Here is a 24,393-nt window from a genome sequence, read left to right as displayed (position 1 = left end):
AACACTGTGTCCCAGGGCTGCTGCAGACTTCTAAAGCAGCACTGACTCTCTTCAGAAGCAGTGATTGTGGAAGCAGCATTTCCACAGGTTTCCCATTGTTGTGAATTGGAAAATTTGCAGAAACATTGCTTCTAAACAGCATCAGAAGTCCAAAGCAGCCCCACATCACAGCATTACAGAGTTGTGATGCTGTAAATCATGTTAACCATCATACATATTTGCCCAGCTTCTTTTGGAGAAATGGGTTATAGTCTTCATTATTAAATTCAGACTCCTCATGTGAATTTGATTAGCTGTTATGATGGGTTACTAACTTCCATGTTTCATTGTAAAATATTTGCTTCTATAGCAATATAGAATAATACAATTTAGAGCAGGAAGGGAACTTGGAAGTCTTTTAGTTCAGCCCCCTATTCAAGTCCAGAAACTTCTACTGCACCCCTGACCAATGCTGGTTTTATAGCTGCTTCCCTTGTAAACATGAAACAATCGTATATTTGTTTAACTAAGCTTTATTCAGAAACAATTCCATTTTTCTCCTTCTCCTTTCCCTCCTTTTTACTCACTCTACTCCACCCCCTTACAGGATCAAACTGCTAATTAACAAAAACATAAAAGATCGCTAGACAGACTACAATACATCACTCCCCTTATAACAAACAGAACTGAATTCATTTAAATTTGGTGACAAAATCTTGAAGTCTTTTAGGTGGTCTCCTGTCACGCACACTTCCTGGAGTCTCTGGCAGAGGAGCAGTTAGTGATTTGTTTTCTGGTACAAAGAATTGTCTATCACTTTCATCAGCCTCATCTGTGAGGTCAGAACTGGAGGCAATATCAAATTCCTCTCCAGTTCCTCTTCTGAGATCAGATTCCCTTCCCTCTTTTCTCATAGTATGCATGTTTGAAAGTCTCAAAGTGTTCTGTTCCCCGCCCCCCATAATCCAATATGACAGAATCTCCCCCGATTTCAATTATTTGTTTGGGTCCAGAATATCAGGAACATCCCTTTCTCACTTGATAAGGCTGCCGTACTCCAACAAAGTCCCCCATCTGAAATGTTCACTGTTTTGCACCCTATTTCTGATCCACATACAATTTATATTTTTGTTACCCGATCACAAATCTCTACATTCTCAGTGTGAGATGGCATGGAAAGCCCTATCAGTTGTTGCCATTGGGTAAGTTTGGTGGTAGCTTTAGAATACAAAACCATCCAGCCTCTGTTGGAAAGCTTCTAGAAAAGGAGAGCCTACCCTTGCTAAAGGTGAACCTTTTCACTGTCAAAGAGCTCTTGGGAAATTCTCTCTAATATATAGTTTAAATCTGCTTCCTTGTAAATTCAACCCATTGATTGTAGTCCTGCCCTGAGGACCAACAGAAAACAAGTTTGCTCTTTCTTTGATGAACTTCAGATATTTGAAGATGGCTATCATGTCTCCTCTGAACATTTCCTTTTTAGCAGCTGTATCCTGCTCCTAGTCCATGTTAAACTTCTGATCCACTTAGACAACTAGATTATTTTCACATGTTCTGTTTCCAAATGAGGCCTCCCCCATCCTATACTTGTGTATTTTATTTTTCTAACCTAAATGTAGGACTTTACATTTGTCTCCATTGAACTACTTCTTGTTGGTTTTGATTCAATAATTTGATTCAAGCCTGATCATATTGATGAAAGGAGGAAGAAAGGGGTCACTCACTGAGGACATAATCCTTATCAACAGGAAATAATTTCCTGAACTAATTTTGGAAGGGTGGTATAAAAATTGAATTAATTTAATTAATTAATTAATAATAATAAGAAATAATAATAATAATTTGTTGATGAAGTGAAAGTGTAGGGGACCCTGGAAGAAAGTGAATAGGTCATCTTGAAATTCATGATATCACAGGAATAAAAACTGAAGTTGGACATGTTCAACTTTCCCTTGCTTTCAGGAAAGCTGGTTTTTTAATGAACTGAGAGAAGAATTAGACAAGATTTATGGCTAGAAATCCTAAAGAAGAAACAAGCTGAAGAAGGAGAAAAAAATATTGAGAAGTGAGATACTGATACACAGAAAATTCCCATAAGGGGAAAACATGAAAAGAACATCTGAAGAAACCAGTGTGACAGCACAAAGTACTCTCTGAGCAGCTGAGAAACCAAAAAAAAAAAAAAAGGACATGTCACATAGCCAAGGAAGGGGTCCATATAGCCAAGCAAGAGTGACAAATAATGGCCTGAACTTTTAGGGATGGTGTCAAGTAAGTTAAGACTTAGAATGAGCTGAGACTGGTGAGGGATACCAAAAAACAAAATGGGTTTTGAGATTTGCCCAAAACAAGACAACAGTCAAGGAGGCAATTGGCCTGTTGCTTGAAAAAGATGATTAAGTCGTAACATGTGGCAGAGAGAAGGCAGAGCTGTTTAATTCCTATTTTGCATCTGTCTTCTTCCCCAAAGGAAATGTGGCCCAAACAGAAAGAGTTGCAATAGTGAAGAAAGGAGGGAATCATATCACAAGACAATTAAACAGGCAGTAGCAGAAAATCCAGGTACTTAACACTCTAAATTTCCAAGGCCAAATGAATTACAACCCAGGGTACTGAAGGAACTTGCAAAGGTGATCACAAACCTGTTATCTGTAATTTTAAAGAACTTCTGGAAAATTGGTGATATGCCAAGAGACTGGAGATGAGCAAATATTCTCCCAGTCATTAAAAGGCTGGGTGTGTGTGTGTGTGTGGAGAGCAGGTACAGAATAGGAACCAGGAAACAAACTGGTCAGCTTGACATCCAGCATTTGACAACCAACATCCAAGATCTTGGAATTATTCAGCAGTGAGCCTGTGCACAGTTAGAAAAGAATGTGGCAATTACTAGAAGATAGAATTGATTTGTCAAGAACAAGTCATGCCAGACTTATCTTTATCTCCTTGTGAGGGTTTGGCCACAGCTGGCCTTCAGTCTAACCTTCCGCTGCTACCAAAAAGACTATTAAACCAGTGTAGCTTCTTAGGCTTACAGTCACTAAGCCCTCTGTCATGGGGGAAAACAGCATATCTTAATAGTGTGGTAAAAAGGGCAGGTAGACACGAGATGGGGCTAATATAACTGACAGAAACACCAAAAAATATATTAAGAACAAGAACAGGTTTCTTCTTGGTGATAAAAAGGTTGCAAAGATACCAAAAATAAAGAAGAAAGAAAGAAAGAAACCACACACAGTACAGGAACAGTGGATGAAACATTTAAATTGGCAGGAGTACAAAAAAACCCAAAATGCAAACAAGTAAAGTTGCTAGCTTTCTGTCACAAGGCCTAGCAGGCTGAAGCCTGCTTACTGAAGACCAGCTCCCTCAGTGCAAACATCCCTCACAGTTTCAGCCAAATCTTATACAGCTAGCATTCTAGCCTTCTGGCTCATACACCACTCAGCAACAAACACTCTAACAAAACTCTTCTCCCCACACAGAGCTGTACTACTGGCCCCCTTTTATTTGGTTCTGAAGGGATGTCTTGGCCAATGAGAGAGCTTGTTACCTCAGACCGCTATAACCCTTTTTTTCCACCAGGAGACAACCATTGGCAACCATTAGCAACACTTTATAACTTTCCCTCCAAAACTCTCTGCAGCTGACAATATTTTTGCCTCAGACAAGGCTGTTGCTACATTTAACCCCTGCAGAGCCTGGAGTGGACAAATAACAGGGCAAAACACAAATCACAACCCATAAAATAAAGTGGGGAGGGGTCATTCCTTCACACACCTCTTTTGTCTTATCTCCTCTTTTTAAAGATCATGGGAATGACAAGCACATTGTGCATCTGAATTTCAGCAAAGCATTTAAAAGAAGCCTTATTCATGTTTTTGTGTGAATGACTGCATTTGCATTAATTTTAAAAGTAGACCTGGATTCAGGCCCCTCAAATGCATGCTATGAACTGTATGGTACTGCTGTGCCTGTGTTCAATATAAAGTGTGAATAACTGTACATGTATACAGATCTGTAACTATGTACACTGAACACACACATATGACTGTTCAACATAATGTCTGAATAGGGCTAAAGTCTGCCATGATTTCCTTGTTGAAAAGGTAGTAAACTGTGGATTAGATTATAGACTGAATCCAGATAAGACAGAGGTACTTATCGTGCAGGGTCGGAACTCAGGAGATGATTTTGATCTGCCTGTTCTGGATGGGGTCACACTTCCCCAGAAGGAACAGGTACACAGTCTGGGGGTGCTTCTGGACACAAAACTCTCCCTGGTGTCCCAGGTTGAGGCAGTGGCCAGAGGTGCCTTTTATCAGCTTCAGCTGATATGCCAGCTGCATATCAGCTTGAGTTAATATTCTTGAGTTAAATGACCTCAGAAGAGTAGTACATCTGCTGGTCACCTCCAGACTACTGCAATGCGCTCTATATGGGGCTGCCTTAGTACGTAGTCCGGAAACTGCAGTTAGTCCAGAATGCGGCAGCCAGATTGGTCTCTGGGTCTTCTCGGAGAGACCATATTACTCCCACCTTAAAACATCTACACTGGCTGCCGTTAAGTTTCTGGGTAGAGTGTTTTGGTTATCCTCTCTAATAAAACGCTTGGTGTCCGTCCATGGACGGACACCAAGCGTGCCTTCGTGCCTGGCCTGTTCTGGGCATGCGCACAGCGCATGCCCAGAACAGAGCAAGTGACAAACGAACGCCAGGACCCGGCGGACATCTTGGGCGGCCAGAAGCGGCCTCCCCGAAGAAGCCGGGTATGCAGCGGAGGGGAGCACTGGCCGAGGTGGCGGCGGAGCCATGGCCGCGGCCTGGCCACGCCGCCGAAGCCGGGCGGGGGAAGGAGGCGGCGGGGGAAGCCGGCCGAGGTGATGGTGAAGCCGCCGCCGAGGCCTGGCGCCGCCGCCGAAGCCGGGCGGCTTGGGGCCCTTGCCTGGCCGGGGAGACCGGCCGCGGCATAGAGGCTGGCGGCGGCAGGAGGGGGAATGGCGGCCAGGGGGCCTGGAGCACTCACTAGCGCCCGTTATTCAACGGGCCTGCATTTACTAGTAACCTATAAAGCCCTAAACAGCTTGGGCCCTGGGTATTTAGGAGAACATTTTCTTCGCTATGAACCACACAGCCCATTGAGATCATCTGGAGAGGTTCGTCTGCAGTTGCCACTGGCTCATCTGGTGGCTACTGAGGGACAGGCCTTCTCCATTGCTGCCCCAATGCTTTGGAACACACTTCCTGCTTAAATAAGAGCCTCCCCATCTCTGACAATCCCCATCTTTTCAAAGGGCAGTCAAGACACATTTGTTCACCCAGGCTTTTAATTAGATACTGTTTTAATTGTGTTTTAACTTTTAAATTTTAATTGTTGAAATGTTTTAATCATTTATTGGCTGTTTTTATTGTCCTGTAAACCACCCCGAGAACTTGTGTTTTGGGTGGTATATAAATGTATTAAATAAATAAATAAATTATTGCAGGGAAATGCTTGACTAACAACAGAAGGTTGCCTGTTCAAATCCCTGCTGGTAATATAGGGCAGCAGCGATATAGGAAGATGCCAGGCGCGTAACAACGATAGGGCAAGGGGAGACAGTTGTCTGGGGGCCCCACTGCCTGGAGGGGCCCCCCAGAGGCACCTCACGTGACTCCCCATTGCCCCCTGCCCAGCCCCAAGGCCCCTCAGCCACTTGCCCTGTTCGCCGTCTCTCCTGCTTGTTCTCCTGGCCGGCAATCCAGGCGGCAGACAAGCTGCAAAGAGCTCCTTTTCTCCCGCCTCTCAGCTGATCGGCGGGTGGGCGGGGCTTCCACGGTGGTCTGGTGTAGGCCTCTGTGAAGCCTGAACTCCAGTAGGGCCCAAGCCAGCCAGGAAGGAGGAGGCAGCCAGAGTGGCCACCACTGCTCTCTGCAGCAGAAGACCCCCTGCTGCCAGGTAGAGTGTGAACTCCTTTTTGTGGTTACCTTCCCCACCCCCCCACCCGGATATATAGGGATCTGCTTGCCATAGGGCTTTGATATGGGGGGGAGGGACTGAGAAGTCTCTGAATATTTATTTTTAAACAGCTTGGAAAATTTGCTGGCTTAAAAAAACTATCTAAAAAGTCCTATAAGTGGCTTGTTTCATGGCAGAAAATTACAAAAACTTCTGGAAGAAACAGTATTATATTTATTTTATTCATTCATTTATAAATGCACTTATGTTCAAGTTGTTTTGCAACCCAGAAGGTCTGAGTGAGAACTGTGAAGCATGTCTTCTGCTTTTATTTTATTTTATTTTTCTTGTGTGTGAACTGCTCCCCAATAACTTGCAGGGACTTCAGGGTAAATCTGGCCAACATGTGAATGCAGCACCTCTATTCCAGAGGAGATGTGTGTTAAAGGGCTTTAAAAGCCTCCTGTGAAAAACCTCCTGCAATCAAACTTGACTGAATTTGTTCAGAATTCTGAGAAAACAAACATAGGTTCACCCTGCATGGTTGAAAGTCTCCTTTGCTAATCTGCAGCGAGGGGCCCATTTTAATCATTCATCTTTCTAGTGTGTTCTAGGCATTAAAAGTAAAACAAATGTATAGTACTCAATGTATATCACTGTATATTGTAACGTGTGCGTGTGTGTATTCAGTGAAATGTATTTCCAGACAGCATACTTATTTTGGAATATCAGACTTAAATCCTTGGGGGCCTGGGGTGTGCGGAGGCCCTGGACTTTGAGTGGGGGGGCCCCATTTTAAAATCTTGTCTCTGGGCCCACTCCAACCTTGCTACGCCCCTGGAAGATGCTGAAAGGCATAATCTCATACTGCGTGGGAGGAGGCAATGGTAAACCCCTCCTATACTGTACCAAAAGAAAACCACAGGGCTCTGCGGACTCCAGGAGTCGAAATCAACTTGACGGCACACTTTACTTACTTTAGACTCTCAACTGGTCAAGCAGGCATACCCAGTTGGTGCTCACCTCATTTCATCCTGGATGGAGGTATTGAGGGGAGTGTCACAGGTCTCTGCTCTGGCCCCTATACATGATTTGGATGATAGAATAGATACTTATCTCTATGAGAGATGTGACTAACTCTGTCTGGATTGGGGCAAGTGTCTTCTTAATTCACCTTCCCATTCAAGAATTTCATTTTTTGGTTAAGTGTTGTGAACTCACTGTAAAAATAGTCGATGAGCCACACTCTAGCTTTGATGTTTGTTTGCTGTGGTCACCCAATAAAGTACACTTTTATTTTCCACTGTGGGAATAAGGTATCATTTTTTAAAGTATACAAATGCACAAGATCATAACTAATTCAAAATATTAAAACTTTATTCCTGAACTACCTAGTCCTTTCTCAAATAGTAGTCTCTAAAGACATAAAATCTGATGCTTTCTCATTTAAAATTCCATTTTTTATCTACTATTCATGCGACAACAAAAATATACTTGTTCTTTGTTAGGCTCATATAATTATCTCTGTGTCAAACCTTTGGCAAGGAGTTCAGGGAAGTCTTTCTAACTGAGTGTTTAATAAGCAGTATCTTATATAAAGTTGCCATTTGTGTTGTTGTGGTTCTTAAACACTACATTAATAACATTTGAGATGTACTCAAAAGGTTCTAGTTACTAGCTGAGGTAAAAAATGTCTACAAGGGCAAATTGATCACTAAAGACATTTTGATACACATCTCATAGAAGGGGGCCTAGATTATTCTGTAACTGAACAATCCACTTTTCACCCAAGATCTGTCTTGCCCTGTCTTCATTAAATTCGAATATCGTGAAACAGGCCCTACACAGCCACAAGCTGTGCTGAACTATAGGTTTGTAAAGATGCAGCAAAAAATACTATCATAGGTCAAATTCCTAACTAGGATTGCATACAATATTCTCCACTTCCTTTTCAGTTTGAAGATAACAGGCAGGTCAAAGTATTTCAGTACAAGTATTTTTACTGAATATTTACCTTTTTTTGACCCTGTATGCCACCATTGTGTCCCTTGGTGGCAGCAGCGGCTGCTACTAGTGCATTAATACCATTCCCTCCCTGGTTTTTCTCCTTCCTCCATCAGGGATTAGTCACATGGGTCACCCGAACCAATCAGAGGTAATCTTTTATTGTTTTTCCATTCATTAGTGTTGGTCACCCTGCAAATATGCTTACTGAAGTATCAGAGATAAACCTCAAAAATGAAATAAATACAAATGCAAATCAAATGATATTACAGTGCTACACAGCCAATCAGATTTAGCTGCACGATTACATCATCAAAGGTAAGTGAGGGCAGCTGAGAAAAATCAAGCATTTTCACAAATTGTGTGAAAAGAGTGCCACAAATTGTGGGCATTACATATATTATTAACTGGGGTGTGTGTATGTCCGTTCCCACCAATTAGCACAAATACAGAAACCATGACTAATGAAACCTTGAGTCAATGGGAACTGCGGGGTTAGGTTCCTTGCTCTGAAAAGAATGCTAAAAAACCAGGAAGGGGGAGAAAAATAAGGGTAGAAAAGAATAGTACCTTGTTCTCCAGATCTCCAAGAATGCCCCCGAAATCCTCTTATTTTTCATTTTAAATCTTCTTCTTCTTCTTCGCCTTCTTCTTCTTCTTCTTCTTCTAGAATTACAAAAAATAGCCACAAAATGGCTCTGTGTTTCAAAATGGCGGCCGGAAATGATACCAGAAGTCATTTCTGGCCACTCAGGAACCATGGATAGATTAAAACTGCCTATATTTCATGCTGCAGATAAATAAACTGGGTGTCTACGACCCATCCGTGGAAACATGGAACTGCAATTCATGAAACTGCAGATAACGAGGGTATCTTGTATGAGGTTCCAGTTACAAATAGCCTTGATTATAATTATTATTTTCCCCAAAGGGATGCATGTTCAGTGCAGGATCTGTATGCTAGAACTTTGAGTTATGAAAGGAAATCGTTAAATACAACTGAAAGAGCTAAAAGCATATTATACAATAGCTTTGAAAGCCTAGTCCCAAGCTGAAGCTTTCCACAGAAAAGCTGTCTGCATGTTAACATTTTGGCTGGCTTGGCTTGAGCAGTAGCCCATTTCCATGGTCAGTAGCCCATTTCAGTTAAAAGCTCCAAATGTTTCTACTTATAGATACAATGTAGGGGTGCGCACAAATTGATTTTTTCATTTTGATTTGTACCTGAATTGAAACACCCCTGATTTGTTTGGGGTGTGAATTTGACCCCCCCCAAATCACCCCAGATTTGATTTGCACCCAAATTTTCTGAATCCAGATCAATTTGGATAAAAAAGGGTCCCAGGGCCAAACGAGTGGGGTAAGTAGTAATGCCCAATGGGTGGAAGCTACCACCCAAATTTCAAAGAAATCGGGTGAAGGAGTGATTTTTAAAGAATTTTTGGTCTTTACGCTTTTCCCCATAGGGAATAATGGGGATTTCAGCAACCTTATAGCTCCATGTGGGGGGGGGGGGGCACCAGGGTGGCCCAGAGCAGAGTGTGGTGGTTGGTAGTGCCCAATGCATGCAGGGAAGCTACCACCCATAATTCAAAGGAATTGGGCAAAGGGCTGATTTTTAAATGATTTTTGAAGTTTACGCATCTTTAAGCTTTTTCCCATAGGGAATAATGGGGATTTCAGCAGCCTTTGTTATAACTTCCCGGGGTGGGCAGAAATGGGGTTTCAGGGGCAGAAGAGTGAGTCAGATGGTAGGCCCCAATGGGTGCCTGCTACCATCCAGATTTCAAAGAAATTGGTAAAAGGGGTGATTTGTAAAGGATTTCTGAAGTTTGTGTGTCTTTAAGCTTTTCCCCCATAGGGAATAATGGGGATTTCAGCAGCCTCATAACTCCACTTGGAGGGCACCGGGGTGGCCCAGAGCGAGTGGTGGTATAGTGCACATAGGGTGGCAACCAACCCCAAACCTACAAGCCCATGGGATACTGGGTTTTGTTGTTTCTAAGGTGTTCTGAGAGTAGATTCTCTGGTAGCAAGTGAGAGTGGATTCATTGTTTGTCACTGAAAATTTGGACTAATGAGCTTCAAACTTTTTAGGGTAAAGTTGCATGGAAATATCTGAGGTCAGCATAAAAATAAAAAAGGATGGAGAAACAGCTAAACTACACTGGCAGAACAGAGGCACAGACCACCAGTTGAGAAAGAGACACTGGAAGGCTGGTAAAGTGAAGTTGTGCTGTTGAGTTGGTGCCGACTTCTGGCGACCACAGAGCCCTGTGGTTTTCTTTTGGTAGAATACAGGAGGGGTTTACCATTGCTTCCTCCCTCACAGTATGAGATGATACCTTTCAGCATCTTCCTATATCGCTGCTGCCTGATATAGGTGTTTCCCATAGTCTGGGAAACACACCAACGGGGATTCGAACCGGCAACCTCTTGCTCGCTAGGCAAATTATTTCCCTGTGAGAAAAGGGAGAATTAAGAGGGAATCTGGATGGTTTTGAAACTGAATAGTTTAAAAGCACCATTGTCAGGGAAAAGTTAGAAGAACAGAGGAAGAAGGGCACTAAGTGGGTAGAAGGTCCCAAAACCAATAAACAAGCCGGCTATAAAAGGAAGAAATATGAGTGTTCTGGGTAATTTCCAATTAAGCTGACCATCCACCCATATCAGTGAGATCTGATCAGATCTGAATCTGAGACCAGATAAGCAGCCTGGAAATCTATAACATTTATTGAAAACAGTGAAGTATTGGGAATGTCCTCTGATTAATAAATTGTAATCTTTTGCTTGCTTGGCTTCTTTGCTATGTAGACTTAAAATTAGTATTTGAAAACATATTTGATTCATTGTACAGCCACTTGCAAGTACCCTGCCTGAACCCACTGAGAAAGAAGTTCCTCAAGGAGGTCATGAAGTTCTGTTGAAGGGCATTTGCTTTTCCAATACAAGTCTTTTAGTGTGTTATTTGGAACAAGAACCTACTGTGGATGAATATTTATCTATCTATTTATTTAAAATACTGCTGCTCCAGCACACTGCTGCTTGGGGTGCCTTACAGCAAAAACACAATAAAACAATAAACAATAAAACAAACATAGAAAGAAGCCAGCAGCAAGTAGGTAGACAGTACTAAAACTGGAAACCTGATTAAAACCTATTTTGAAACACTTCTTTAAAAATAAGCATTTTCAGGTCCTGGGTGTCTTGCCCCATCAATAGAACATCCACATGTCTCAAAGGCTCCTCCAATTACCAACAGTTTCTTTTCAGCAATCCGATATTTCCACTCCACAGGTGTGGATTTAAAAGAGGTAGGACAGGTGCACCTGGTGGATGGAAGGGACCATGACTCCGCTCCCACGTTACATGTAGAAGGCGTACATAAAGAGAGCCTCGTGCCAAGTGGCTTTTAGATTTAATTTGTGACTGTCAAGATAAAAATTGGTAAGAAAATCATTTTAAAAGCATTCAGATACTGGAATTCAAATTATGATATTTTGCCAGGTTTTGAATTTGTATATTTCACACAAAAGGATTGCAATGGAATAGTCAATACTCAGCAAATGAACAGTGAACCTTATCTATTCTTTGTTAGATTGTAAACAAAACAGGACAAATAAAAGATTAAATTCTAGTAGGCAGGACAGTGAAATCTGAAACCAGTACAATTAGTGTTGCAAAAGATCAAGAATCATTCCATTTCTTCCGCTGTGTAATGTCAAAGTTTATTAGCTATAATTCATTATAGAAATGTGAACTTATAGGAGAGGATTTCCATCGTTTTTCTAATTCTGAGATCACACGCTTGACAATGTGCTTATAACAGCAGTAGAAGCAGGTGCAAGTGCTCAACTGGCAGCATCTTCACATGCTGTGCACCCAAGGCCAAAAAATAACACTCATTATAGGCCTTACCCTGTATCTGGGCACAGAGCTGTGGGGTTCCAGCTTCGAGACTATTATCAACCTCTCTTGTCTCTTCAAGGTCAGTGCCTATATAGAACATTAGGGCTTCTGCAGACAGTGATATTTCGGAGGCTGGACACAACTTCTTTATTATTATTTTTGCAGAGGAACATAACAGAAGGCAATGGGTGTTAGTGTTGTTAGATTACAGTCCTTTGATTCTGTTGATGCACATATGTCACCCTACAGAGTAAAAATAAATAAATCAGAAATAGATTGTGTTGCTGTTTTATTTCATAGATGCTTTTTGAACACTTTATTGAACTTGGAAAGGAGTTATTTGTGTATGTGGCTGCAGGAGCACAATTTCTGATTTCAGCAGGGGATTTCAGTGTGTGTATGAGGCTTGATTCTTTACCAGTCTGTACACAGGTAGAGTTATTCACATGTTATGTTGAACTCAAGTAGAGCAGCACTCTTCTATCTGGACCATGCACTTGAGGAGCCTGTACCCAGGTTGACTTTTAAAATGAATACAAGTGCAGTCATCCCCCCAAAAATGTACAGATGTACAGGCATCTATACACTCAAATGACATGATGTCTGAACAGGGCTACAGCCAACAGCCATTGCATGGCAGTCAACAGAGTGGAGGGGAATTCTTATCCTTACCTTCAGTTACTGAGAAGCAGCAACAGAAGCAAAGGGTAGTGCCGCCAGCATTGTGCAAGTGCACAGTTTTACTCGAGAGTTGCCTGCACCTGTACCAAAACAATTCTCCTGCCAGAAGCTGAAGTCATTCACACAGTCAAAATTAGTGTTCTACCCAGGTTTGGGAGCTGTGTGTGCTCCCAGTTTTCGGTTGTGTGGAAGCAAGGTAGGAGAAAACCTGGGTAGAAGTGATTGTGTGGAGGCAATGTAGAAGAAAACCTGGGTAGCCTTTCCTCCTACCTTGCTTCCACACAATCACTTCTACCCAGATTTTACTCTTATCTTGTTTCCACAAAACCAAAAATTGGGAGCACACAGAGCTCCCAAAGCTGGGTAGAACACTAATTTTGAATGTGTGAATGACCTCATTCTGTGCTTGCCTTAGCAAACTGCTTCACTGGCTATCAGTCATCCAATAGCTATTCTTGGATATATTCAAGGATGTGGGGTGGAGGGAGGATTTTAAGTACATTGTTGTGTTCTCTTTTTTATGCTTCATAGTGTGTCAGTAGCACAATCTTTTCTTTTTAAAGCCAGCTCTTTTTCTGGAGCAAAGGATGTGTGTCTTTGTACTGGATTGCTTATAGGAGTAAATAATTTGTTTATTAAGCTGCATATAAATAAGCTGCATTAAGTAGCCAGAGACATAGATGCTCCAAAGGAACAATCATGTGTTTTCTGAAACAGATAGCAGGAGCAGGGACATAGGTACTATTGAATAGGAGGGGGAAATGTCCCTGGACCCCTAAGGGAGGGGGGAGCACTGGCTGAATGACAGCTTGCTCTATGCTATCCCCCTCGCACCTCTCTGAAAAAGAAGGCAGGGCAGGGCCCATCTTCACTTTTTGTCCTTGCGGCCCACTCCAAGCTTGCTATACCCCTGAGCAGGAGGACTGCCTACTGCTAAATGGTGCCCCTCAAGAATGACAATTGAACTGAATAACATTTTAAAATTCTTAATTCCATCTATATTTATACTTTCCAGTAAACTTATGAGATCACCCGGCATTCCATGTGGCTGTGTGTGTGTCCCCCGCCCACCTCAACTTCACAACGCCTGGACCAATATGAACCAAATATGAACCAAATCAGGTACAGTTGTAGGGATACATAGGGATACCTCAATGGCATAGTTTGTGATGTCATCCACCCCGATTCAAGATGGCGGACCCATAAATTTTTGAGGCACAAGTGGGCTAACTTGTGAATCACCTAACCAATTTGAACCAAAGTTGCTACAGCTGTAGGGGCACATGGGAAAACCTCAATGGCATAGTCTGTGATTATGTCATCTACCCTAATACAATATGGCGTGCGTGCGAATGTTTGAGGCACAAGTGGGCTAACTTGTGAACTGCTTAACCCATTTGAACCAAATTTGCTACAGCTGTCATGACACAGTTGTAGTGAGTGACACACAGGGACACCTCAATGGCATAGTTTGTGATGATGTCATCTATCCCAGTCCAAGAAGACAGGCACATGAACATTTGAGGCCCAAGTGCACTAACTTGAGGACTGTCTAACTGATTTGAACCAATTTTGATACAATTGTAGTGAATGACACATAGGCACATCTCAATGGCATAATTTGTGATGATGTGATCCACCCCAATTCAAGATGGTGGACACATAAACATTTGAGGCGCAAGTGGGCTAACATATGAGTCACAAGTGGGCTAACTTGTGAACTGCTTAACTTGTTTGAACCAAATTTGCTACAGCTGTATGGGCACATACGGATGCCCAATGGTGTAGTTTTTGATGATGTCATCCACCCCAATCCAAGATGGCAGCCATGTGAACTTTTGAGGAGCAAGTGCACTAACTTGAGGACTGTCTAATTGATTTGAACCAAATTTGGTACAGTTGTAGTGAGTGACACACAGGGAAACTTCAATGGTGTAGTTTGTAATGATGTCATCCACTCCAATCCAAGATGGCAGACATATGAACATTTGAGGCTCAAGAAACTTAACTTGTGGACCTCGATTTGAACCAAATTTAGTTTAGTTGTAGAGATAGTGAAAGGAAAGTAGGGAGATTAGTTCTTACTAGAACAACTTGTGTTTTGTTTTTTTGTGAGCACAGGAGTAGTTCCTGTACAATGAACCATTCGTATAATGCAGTCATCTGAATGCCTAAATGCCCAGGGTCTGCAGATGGGCATTTGCACTAGTATAATCAGAGATGGACAAGAGCACATGCAAAACATCTCAGGGAGCAGGGCTGACTCTGGTCCATGCTTGACACCCCAGAGGGTTGTTGCTGCTAGTCAGAGTAGACAACGCTATGCTAGATGGGCCAGTAGTTGAACCTGGTATACGTCAGCTTCCTTTGTGCTAATAACTCAAAGTGTTGGCTAATGGCTACATAAGACATCTCTGCTTATAACGTACTTTTGGAACACTTTCCCCATTTATATTTGCCACCCACAAGCCAGTGAATTAGATTAAGCAGAGAAATAATAAACTTCACTGAGAGCACAATCTATTCAGTGTTTAGCACTTTTAAGTCCCATTTTTTTCAATGGGAAAGATTTATACATTCGTTTAAATCTCCTTTCAAAATTGATGGGGCTTTAAAGTATTTAAGTTGGACTCAATTATGCCTTAAAAAATAAATGCATTTTTAAAGCCTACTTTAAGTAAGCTTATGAGATCACCATGTGTCCGTGTGTGTGTCCGTGTGTGTGTGTGTCCATGGGCGTGTCCCCCACTATCAACTTGATTGATTGATTGATTTCTATACTGCCCTTCCAAAAGTGGCTCAGGGCAGTTTACACAAAAGGAATAATAAATAAACAAATAAGATGGCTCCCTGTCCCCGAAGGGCTCACAATCTAAAAAGAAACGTAAGATAGACACCAGCAACAGTCACTAGAGGTACTGTGCTGGGGGTGGATAGGGCCAGTTACTCTCCTCCTGCTCAATAAAGAGAATCACCACATTAAAAGGTGCCTCTTTGCCAAGTTAGCAGGAGTTCGCAACTTCACAATGCCTGGACCAATATGAACCAAATTGGGTACAGTTGTAGGGACACATAGGGACACCTCAATGGCGTAGTTTGTGATGATGTCATCCACCACAATTAAAGATGGCAGACGCGTAAACCTTTGAGGCACAAGTGGCCTAACTTGTAAACCACCTAATTGATTTGAACCAAATTTGTTACAGCTGTAGGGACACATAGGTACACCTCAATGGCATAGTTTGTAATTATGTCATCAGCCTCGATTCACATGAATGCTTGAGGCGCAAGTGGGCTAACGTGGACTGCCTAATTGATTTGGATCAAATTTGGTACAGTTGTAGTGAGTGACACACAGGGACACCTCCACAGTGTAGTTTGTGATGATGTCAGCCACCAGAATTCAAGGTGGCGAACGCATGAACGTTTGAGGCACAAGTGGGCTAACTTATGAACCACCTAACCGATTTGAACCAAATTTGCTACAGCTGTAGGGACACATTGGGATGGCTTAAGGCCGTAGCTCTCTTCTGGACTCCACAGGGCCATGCAGGCAATCAGAAAGGGCAACATCCCGACACTAACCAATTAGAACCAAATTTGCTACAGGTGTAGGGACACATAGGGATGGCTCAAGGGCATAGTTTGTAATGATGTCATCCACCCCGATTCAAGATGGTGGACACGTGAACGTTTAAGGCTGAAGTGGGCTAACTTGTGAGGATGATAATTATCAATTAAGCTTATAGTGAAAGGATAGTAAATAGATTAGTTCTTACCAGAACAACATGTTACATTTGCTGTATCAATGCACATGAAAAGTGAACTGGAAGTTTTGAAGCCAATGTTTTTATTGGCCTCTCATTTTTTTATTCATTTACCAGCACACAAAGGGATCAAGACAGCTTAAGGATTTGACAGCTCCACACAATATATAGTAAGTGAAAGCTCTATGTGGTTCTGCAAAATCTATCTGAATTTTACCTAAAATCAGTGTCATAAATGCAGGAAATTCCCTGCACCTAATAACCACAGAAAAACCATCATCCAGATGGCAAATCTAACACTGCCTGTCTTTTAAAAGTGAAAACTCAATCATGACCATGATCTCCTTGGAAAAGATTTCTCAAGGAACAGGACTGGACTATGTCAGCAGGGTTAAAATGGCTTTATCACTGGGTTTCACATTTGTCAGCATTCCAAGCAAGAACCAGATCATACTAAAAGATGGAAGTTACAAGTGGTTCTTCTATCACAAGCATGCAGATTTACTGGGAAGTAAATTCCATTAAATTCAATGAGATTTACTCCAAAGTAAGTGCATAGGATCGCAGTCTCAATCACACTTACAGGTGAAACTCAGAAAATTAGAATATCGTGCAAAAGTCCATTAATTTCAGTAATGCAAATTAAAAGGTGAAACTGATATATGAGACAGACGCATTACATGCAAAGCGAGATAAGTCAAGCCTTAATTTGTTATAATTGTGATGAGCATGGCGTACAGCTCATGAAAACCCCAAATCCACAATCTCAGAAAATTAGAATATTACATGGAACCAAGAAGACAAGGATTGAAGAATAGAACAATATCGGACCTCTGAAAAGTATAAGCATGCATATGTATTCAGTACTTGGTTTGGGCCCCTTTTGCAGCAATTACTGCCTCAATGCAGCGTGGCATGGATGCTATCAGCCTGTGGCACTGATGAGGTATTATGGAAGACCAGGATGCTTCATTAGCGGCCTTCAGCTCTTCTGCATTGTTTGGTCTCATGTCTCTCATCCTTCTCTTGGCAATGCCCCATAGATTCTCTATGGGGTCAGGTCAGGCGAGTTTGCTGGCCAATCAAGCACAGTACACTGTATACTTTTCGGAGGTCCGATATTGTTCTATTCTACAATCCTTGTCTTCTTGGTTCCATGTAATATTCTAATTTTCTGAGATTGTGGATTTGGGGTTTTCATGAGCTGTACGCCATGATCACCACAATTATAACAAATTAAGGCTTGACTTATCTCGCTTTGCATGTAATGTGTCTGTCTCATATATCAGTTTCACCTTTTAATTTGCATTACTGAAATTAATGGACTTTTGCACGATATTCTAATTTTCCGAGTTTCACCTGTATTGGCTACCTCCATCATATTCTTTTTGTAAGTTTCCCATGGGCATCTGACTAGACCTAGCCAGAGACAGGGTTCTGGGTTAGAAGGAATTTTTGTTCTGATCCAATAAGGGGCAATTCTTATGTTCTTACATTCTTAATCCATTTGATTAGAATGATGTTCCCAAGAATGGCCTATGCATGTAATGCAGTCAGTTACCTTTATTAAATAATATTTGAGATACTTGGAAGCTTAGCATAATAATTACTAAAATAGGAACTAACTAGTGGGCCAGGGCGCAGAGAATCTGTGCCTCTAGTTGGGCCCAGCCACACACACACACACACACACCCCAGAACGCTGGCATGCCCAGCTTTCTGGCGGGGTGACGGGCCACTCCCCCCCCCGCACCGTCCCCCTAGGCCAGACCGTCCCACCGCCACTGGCCAGGCTAGGCTGGCCCCCTGCTACTGCTTCATCCATGCGGCCAGGCCAGGGCCCGCCGCCGCAATCTCACCCCAGCAGGTGGGCCAGGGCCAGGCTGTCCCGCCGCCTCCTGGCTCCTCCTCCTGGCTGGCAGGGCTTTGCCTGCCAGCCACCCGCCCACCTCTTCGCCACCGCCATTATTTCTCCCTGCCGCCGCCTCACACCTCCTCCTCCTGGCCAGCGGGGCTTTACCTGCTGATCACCCACCTTTTCCAGCCAGCGGTCCTTTGCTTGCTGGCCCTCAGCCTCCTGGCCGCCACCATTATTTCTTTCCGCTTCAGTGCTGGAACTCTTGCCTCTTGGAGAATTAATAATATAGATAATAATTGGTCAATGAAATGTCTATGGACTGCAGACCTGGCTAAAAGTGGAGGGGTATGTCTAAGCTGTATATTTCCAAAGATACATGGGTTGGAATCTAAGACTTGTGCAATTATTTCCACATGCCCAAGGAGGCTTACTGGTCTTGTGGTAGCAAGTATGAATTGTCCCCTTTGCTAAGCAGGGTCTACCCTGGTTTGTATTTGAATGGGATACATGTGTGAGCACTGTAAGATATTCCCCTTAGGAAATGGGACCACTCTGGGAAGAGCATCTAGGTTTCAAGTTCCCTCCCTGACTTCTCCAAGATAGGGGTGAGAGAGATTCCTGCCTGCAACCTTGGAGAAGCCACTGCCAGTCTATGAAGACAATACTGAGCTAGATAGACCAAGGGTCTGACTCGGCATAAGGCCGTTTTTTATGTTCCTGTGAGTATGTGTTTCTCAAACGACATCCCCCAACTGGCAGGACAAATTCTTTTTTTTGAATCTGAGAGGACTTTCCAAGGCAGTTTGTGACATGCCTTGTGGGCTGTTCACAGGGAAGAAGTCACAATCCCACTGAGCATGGCCATGTCTTTGGGAATGCCTAAAAATCAGCTCTTTTGATTCCAACCAGGGGCATCATTAGCAGGTGGCCCATGGGAGATGGACCTCCAGCGTTGCTCAGAGCCTTGAATTTTGCCAGCCACCTCCCTCCTCCCTGACCTCTTCCAGCAATGGAGACACCTGCACCTAGCCTCTCCAGCACTCTGCTGCTTCCATCTTCATAGGTCCTGTATTATAATATTAGAGACTTCAAAACATGTACTTATTCTTGGGGTGCTTATGAATGACTTTATCAAAAGGGGCCTGGGTGCCCAGGGCCCAGATCTTTTAAGTACCTAGCAATGACCGATAGCCACCAGGTTCAGCTGATATGTTTTTGTAAGTTTGGGGCTGATTACAAGTTTAAGGGGAACTTGGCAGACTGGCCTCTCGTGAGCCCCTTCTGCCTGGGTAGGCTCTCCAAGAAGTGGAACATAGGAAGCTGCCATATACTGAGTCAGACCATTGGTCCATCTCGCTCAGTATTGTCTTCAAAGACTGGCAGTGGCTTCTCCAAGGTTGAAGGAAAACTTGGAGAAGAGAGGCAGGAATCTCTTGAGAGAGAGAGAGGCAGGAATCTCTCTCAGCCCTATCTTGGAGAAGCCAGGGAGGAACTTGGAACCTTCTGCTCTTCCCAGAGCGGCTCCATCCCCTGAGGGGAATATCTTACAGTGCTCACACTTCTAGTCTCTCTTTCATATGCAACCAGGGCAGACCCGGCTTAGCTAAGGGGACAAGTCATGCTTGCTGCCACAAGACCAGCTCCCTGGTGAGGGCATCTCCCCGTCTCTTCCCTTGAGTGGGGGACAGGTGAGGACAGGAGCAGGACTGCGCTTGGCTGGCAGTGTTGTGGCACAGGAACAGCAGCAACGGGTAGGTAGCCATGCTGTGCTCAGCCAGCAAGGGCACAGCTGCTGCACAGCTGCACTTCTTCTTCCTGCTTCTCATTACCTGCTCAAGTTTGAAAAGAGGAGAGAGAGAGGAAGAAGCAGTGAGGAGAGGAGAAGCCCTTTCCGTTCCGTGGTGTTGTGTAGCAGGGCTGCCATATGGAAAAGAGGACAGGTTTCCTGCACCCTTGAGAGATGCACAGAAGAGGGGGTGTCGGCAGGTGCAGTTTATTATGCAAGGGAACGAAAAGCCACAGCTGCTGACATTGCTTCTTCTGTTAAAAGTACAGGAGTCCATTCTTCTTTTCCGTATGGCAGCCCTGCTATGCAACGCCACGGAAAGGGGAGGGTCCCCCACCCACCCCATTGGCAGCCACAGGGGCTTCTAGGCCAGGGTTTCTTAACCTTGGGCCCCTAGATGTTGGACTACAACTCCCACAATCCCCAGCCACAAAGGCCATGTCTGAAGATTCTGGGAGTTGTAGTCCAACAACATCTGGGGGCCCAAGGTTAAGAAACCCTGTTCTAGGCCCTTGCTGGGTCCACTCTGTGACTCTGAGCCTGCATAAAATTCCTGTTCTGGTGTTACCGTTTGTTTCCTTTCGTACATTATTACAATTATCCATCTTTGAGACAACCCTTTTTATTATTAATATATTTTAATATTACCTACTTTGTTCTTCACCTATATTATTTCCCCATTTCACAAATGGAGAACAGAAATTGAGAAACAGACAGTGACTTAATGCTACTCAGTCACCCCAATCTAGTTATTCCTTTTGAAGGCCATCCCGGTGTATGGCCCTTTAAGTGAGCGAAAGGCGGGAGAAGGAGTTGCACATGCTCAGTGTGGTTTTCCTTGTTTTGTGGCTTCCAGTTTCCACTTCTGCCCTTGTGGCTGGTGAAGGTGCAGGCCTTAAGGGGCAGGCCTTAATCTAGTATACAGAGAATCTTGTGAGGAAGGGGGATGGCTTCTTGCAGGACAGCAATTTTAAACCTTTAGCATGTTGAATTGGATAAGATTAATATTAGCAGGTTTTTAAAAAGGATTATTATGATAGCTTTGCTTGTTTGAATCAGCAATCACGGTCCCTGGTAATTATACTATAGGAAGCTTAACTGTCCCTATCCAATCCCAGCACAGCATCCTTCCAGTGACTGTTGCTGGTGTCTGCTTTGTTTCCTTTTACACTGGGCCCTTTAGGAACACGAAACTATCTATCTATCTATCTATCTATCTATCTATCTATCTATCTATCTATCTATCTATCTATCTATCTATCTATAATCTCCATTTGAGTTTTGTGGGGGTTAAAAAGTGGTATATAAATTATCAACGTTGTCCAATGTAATTCTTAAAAATTGTTGTAGCATGTTTCCCTCTTCTTCTGTCTTGTGCTTTCTTGAGCTATTTGCCCCAATAATATACATGTTTCTGTAAACTTTAGCTTTGGGAACGCTTGCCAGAGACTGTTATCCTCTTAGTTGGCGACCAGTTTGGGCACAAGGAGTCTGGTACCATCTAAACTGATATTAAGAAACAAGGCTGATTCAAGTGTCCATTTTGTTCAGCTGATTCTGAATGTTTGTAGGAGAAAGTGTAAACTCAGGAATGCCTAAAAGAGTTGCTTTTATAAATCTGAATATGGATCATTTATTTTTTTTAAAAACCTTGCCACTGAGTCTTCTTTGCTGTTAGTTCCTAAATTTACCATGGCAGAAAAAGAGGTTACATGTGAGCACACAGGCCTTCCCTCCCAGCAGCAGGTAATTTTCTTTTGTATGATCTCGACCAACAAACCAAATTCCACAGCCCAACTAACAAGCCCCTTTTGTGAACTCAATTCTCGAGGGTTCAAATGGCTACATAATGGTCTGAACAACACAGTCTGGACTGCAGCCAAAGGTGTAATCGGAGGCATTATTATTATTAACTCAGCATCTGATGCAAACTTTAAGACAGAAATGAGTATTACAGAAAGGAAGAAGGGGCTGATCAAACATATTCACAGACTGCCCCAAAAGAGTTCAAGAAATAATGAATGATATAAAGAAAGTGCATGTTGTTTTTTCAAAGGACCAAAAACTAGGCTGGTTGAGGTTAACTCAATGTTATCTTTCTGATGGTAGGAAGAGGTTAATGCTACCTCTTGCCTGAACAGATGCAGCTCCACAGCAGGCTGTTCCCTGAGCAGGCCTTGCCATGAAGCTCAGCCAGCAGTAAAATGGAGCTGATCTCAGAGTCTGTTGGTATTTCTCAAAGGAGGTTATAAGAAGAGTGTGATCTGGCAGTATGACCTAATCCTGGACGCCAGAACATCCTGAGGGAAAAGAAGACTACAGATTCCTCCCCTCCTCCCCCTTTTTATGTATCCCTTAAAGATATATATTGGATGGATGCTTAGCATAGACTTCATTTGGAAAACTTGGCTTTGTAAAGTTTGGACCGTTGAAAATGTCATGCTAAATTCATAAAAATATCTTCCAAAGCCATTGCAACATCCACCTGCTAAACAGTTCAGTGTTTCTCTTTCACTTGCCTGTAGAACTGCCAGATTCCTATAGACTCTGACAACAGTATCTGAGCAGTAGATTTTCACAACTAGGTCCAGTCAGGGGAAGGATCAAGAGTGGTGTAAATTCCTGCCCATCTCCGTATGTGTGTTTCCATGCATAGATAATGTGGGATTGACGACATGGCCCACTCCACCGTTGTCCTTTATGTATTGTGCACTGTGAAATGAGGTATTCAGTGATGGAGTTGGTATGTATGAAGGATTGCTGTTTTTTCCATGTATTGTTTGTTTAAAAATGTGCATCTGAGTATTTTAATTGTAATTTTTGTTCTAATTGTGATGGCTTTCAGCTATAAACAATAAATTACTTCTCTACTCTGCTCCATAAAGCCCACCCAACATTTCTGAGGAATAGGAAACATTATATGACCTGAAGCAATAGTTACTGTAGGAGGGAAGAGGTTCTGAATGCCTGGTGATTAGTAGGGATGTGCATGGAACCGGCGACTGCCAGTCTGAAGGTGGGTGGGGGGTAGCTTTAAGGACTGGGGAGGGTGCTCTTACCCCCCCCCCCGTGTCCACATTTCCCCCACCTGCGCTGTATGCAAAATTGGTCCCGCGGGGCGGCAGCATACCTCCTTGCCTTCCAGGTGTGTTGCAGGCTGGAAGTGGCTGGAAATGCCTGGTGTGCATGCACACATGTGTGCGTTCGCCCGGTGTCCATGCATCACGTCCTCAGTTCCCCCCACACACACCTTTGAACCGGCGGAACTACCAGACTTTCGAATCAGTTTGGAGGTACGTAAAAGTGCCTCCGATCTGGTTCCATGCACATCTCTAGTAATTAGGCAACCCAGATGCAGAAACCAGAAGATCCAGCAAACACCACAGATGGATTCCAGATATTACTGTAGATCAGGGGTATACAACAGGGCTGGAATCAACTATGACTTGGCGTGTGCGGCCAAGGTCAGTTTTCAGTGCATTAATTATTACATTAAAATCAGTTATTAAAAATATTTGTTAAAGCAAGTATGGCTTGTGGATCCCCACCCCACAATCAGGAGACCCACAATTTTAACCAAGGACAGTGGCCAGAAAATAGGCCCTATCTCTGCTCAATCAGTGGGGAACTTGGAGTTCATGCCAGCCTCAAACAAATGCCAAGTCCTCGTCTCTAAAAGCAATCACTGTTGCTTTTAGTCTGCAGTCCTAGGCATGCTTAGTTGGGAGTAAGCCTCACTGGGTACATCATGGGACATATTTCTGAGTAAACATGCATAGGATGGCACTGTAAAGCAGTTTCTGGATAGAACAGAGCTGGCCTCTGTTGGAGAAGAGGGGGGAAGAACGAAAGAGTGACCTGACTTTCTTGAGTGTGCTTTGCCTGTGCCCACCTGATACTGCTGCCACTGCGATTCCAAACTGCTCCATCCATTGCCACTGCTGCTGGTGAAGCAGCAGCAACTTTCTCACTCACTCATCAATCCATTGCTACCACATGCATCTCAAGCAGTAATGAACAGATGGGCAAATAAACAGTGCACACACCCACTAGGGCTGTGCACATTTGCAAATGTAAGGATAGGGTCCTACCTTATCTGACCCAACCCCACAAATGTTGATCTGGGGTCCTTTGGACCCTTGAGAATGTCAGGATCAGAATCAAGGTCGAGTTTCTTTCCAACCATCCAATTAATTTTTAAAAGCAAGTGGGAAATACTCATCATGAAACCTGGAAGAAAAGTAACATAACAAAAGAGAATCTAAGAGAAAGTGATGTCGCATCAGAGAATCTCAGAGGGAAATCAGGAAATCTGCTGCTTTTAAAATGTGAGTTTAAAATGGGCTAAAAATCCACTTTTTAAAAAAGGAGATAAATGCATGGGCAGGCAGGGAGAGGGCAGAAGATGGGGATTTTTTTGTCAGCCATGATCATGAAAAAAGAGTAGACTCCCACCTCCATTTGGAGCTTCAGA

The 24,393-nt window shown here is 43.2% G+C and overlaps 2 long non-coding RNA genes across 2 annotated transcripts; one reads left to right on the top strand and one right to left on the bottom strand.

Annotated features, from left to right (window-relative positions):
• The first annotated feature begins 5,759 nt into the window (after positions 1 to 5,759).
• LOC128325321 (uncharacterized) lies at positions 5,760 to 22,803 on the top strand. Its single transcript, XR_008307377.1, has 4 exons — positions 5,760 to 5,914; positions 13,524 to 13,630; positions 16,393 to 16,445; positions 22,029 to 22,803. It is a non-coding gene; the product is annotated as an uncharacterized LOC128325321 (long non-coding RNA).
• LOC128325322 (uncharacterized) lies at positions 11,538 to 20,702 on the bottom strand. Its single transcript, XR_008307378.1, has 3 exons — positions 20,572 to 20,702; positions 18,311 to 18,401; positions 11,538 to 12,070 (listed from the first exon to the last, which is right to left on the bottom strand). It is a non-coding gene; the product is annotated as an uncharacterized LOC128325322 (long non-coding RNA).
• Positions 22,804 to 24,393: the final 1,590 nt, after the last annotated feature.

This window comes from Hemicordylus capensis, chromosome 4 (assembly GCF_027244095.1).
Source record: "Hemicordylus capensis ecotype Gifberg chromosome 4, rHemCap1.1.pri, whole genome shotgun sequence".
Lineage (NCBI taxonomy): Eukaryota > Metazoa > Chordata > Lepidosauria > Squamata > Cordylidae > Hemicordylus > Hemicordylus capensis.
This window is presented reverse-complemented; position numbering and strand designations above follow the sequence as displayed.